At 46.1% G+C, this 2,129-nt stretch overlaps 1 pseudogene; it reads left to right on the forward strand.

Moving 5' to 3' along the window:
• The first annotated feature begins 1,195 nt into the window (after positions 1 to 1,195).
• On the forward strand, positions 1,196 to 2,079 carry LOC126496461 (40S ribosomal protein S4, X isoform-like; annotated as a pseudogene).
• The last annotated feature ends 50 nt before the right edge of the window (positions 2,080 to 2,129 follow it).

The following is a 2,129-nucleotide window of genomic DNA, read 5'->3' on the forward strand; positions in this document are numbered from 1 at the left end:
AGGAGGCAGAGGCAGGCAGATCTCTGGGAGTTCAAGGCCAGCCTGGTCTACAAGAGCTAGTTCCGGGACAGACACCAAAGCTACAGAGAAACCCTGTCTCGAAAAACAAAACAAAACAAAACACACACAAAAAAAGAAATCACACAGAGGTCTATATTAGCTATAAACTGGCCCAGTATCTCAGGCTTCTTATTAACTCTTACAAGTTATATTAGCCCACTATTCTGGTCTATATTAGCCAAATGGCTCAGTACCTTTTTTGGCGAGGCAGTCACATCTTGCTTGCTCTGTTTCTGGGTCAGGACTTCAGACTAGGACTTCTTTCTTCCCAGAATTCTCCTGTTCTCATTGACCCGCCTCTACTTCCTGTCTGGTTGTCCCACCTACACTTCCTGCTGGGCTACTGGCCAATCAGCATTTTATTAAGTGAATATAAGTGACAAATCTTTACAGAGTACAAGAGCATTATCCCACAGCAAACTGGAGAGAATATGGGGGAGGGGACTGACATAGAAACTTAGTACAGTGAGAACTCTCTGAAATCTTGTTTCTTGCAAGGGCTCTTAGTAATGGAGGATAAGATGTTTGATTTCCCCATCTTCTGTAACCAGACAAGACTTTCTGTTGTGGGACTGGACACCAACCCAGGCACAAAACCGTTCATCTACAAGCTACTCTGCCTGCAAGATGTACTGGGGCAATAGCAGTACAGAATGCAGGATAATGGAGGGGAAGATCTTGCTACTGTGACACAACAAACTAATGCCCCTGTAAGTTGAACAGTCCAGCTTGTCCTTTTTCTTATGTATGGAAATTATGACTGAGTTCTTCCATTCCAAGAGAACCACTTCATTCTCATATCTCTGAAGACTCTACAAAGCATCTTGGCGCCTGAGTATATTATAGCCACCTCCAGCTCCTCCACCCGCGATGCCGTTCACTCCTGGTGCTTGGAAGGAGTGTTGCAGGGATGCGTCCTCTCACCACTACTCTTTAGTATATTCCTGGAATTAATAATAGCAACATCCCTGGAGGATGAGGAGATAGGCTTGCAGATAGGTGGTGTGCGAATCAGTAACTTGCATTTCATTGATGATACAGCACTACTTGCTGGAAGACCAAATGAGCTTCAGGCCTGCCTAGACTGCACTGTAGCTGTGCCAAACCTCTCCAGTGAGTTCCTCTCTCTGCCCAACCAAAATTGCTCCTACCTCTCTTTCCGTTCCCAGCGCAGCCATGGCTCGTGGTCCCAAGAAGCATCTGAAGTGTGTAGCAGCTCCAAAGCATTGGATGCTGGATAAACTAACCGGCGTGTTTGCGCCTCGTCCATCCACTGGCCCTCACAAGCTGAGGGAATGTCTGCCTCTGATCATTTTCCTGAGGAACAGGCTTAAGTATGCCCTGACTGGCGATGAAGTGAAGAAGATCTGCATGCAGCGCTTCATTAAGATTGATGGCAAAGTCAGGACCGATATAACCTACCCTGCTGGGTTTATGGATGTCATCAGTATTGACAAGACTGGAGAGAACTTCGTCTGATCTATGACACCAAGGGTCGCTTTGCCGTTCATCGTATTACACCTGAGGAGGCCAAGTACAAGTTGTGCAAAGTGAGAAAGATCTTTGTGGGCACAAAAAGAATCCCACATCTGGTGACCCATGATGCTCGCACTATTTGCTACCCTGATCCCCTCATCAAGGTGAATGACACCATTCAGATTGATTTGGATAATGGCAAAATAACCGACTTCATCAAGTTTGACACTGGTAACCTGTGTATGGTGACTGGGGGTGCTAACTTGGGAAGAATTGGTGTGATCACCAACAGAGAGAGACATCCCGGCTCTTTTGATGTAGTCCATGTGAAAGATGCCAATGGCAACAGCTTTGCCACCTGGCTTTCCAACATTTTTGTTATTGGCAAGGGCAACAAACCATGGATTTCTCTTCCCCGAGGAAAAGGAATCCGCCTCACAATTGCTGAAGAGAGAGACAAGAGGCTAGCGGCCAAACAGAGCGGTGGGTGAACCGGTCTCTAAGAGACATGCTGGAGACGTATTTGTACTCTTGCTAACAAGCCTTTCTAGGCAACGTGCTAGATTAAACAACATGATGAAAACTAAAAAAAA

The sequence above is a fragment of the Alexandromys fortis genome, unplaced genomic scaffold, assembly GCF_014885135.2.
Source record: "Alexandromys fortis isolate MF-2015 unplaced genomic scaffold, M_Fortis_MF-2015_v1.1 scaffold_4881, whole genome shotgun sequence".
Lineage (NCBI taxonomy): Eukaryota > Metazoa > Chordata > Mammalia > Rodentia > Cricetidae > Alexandromys > Alexandromys fortis.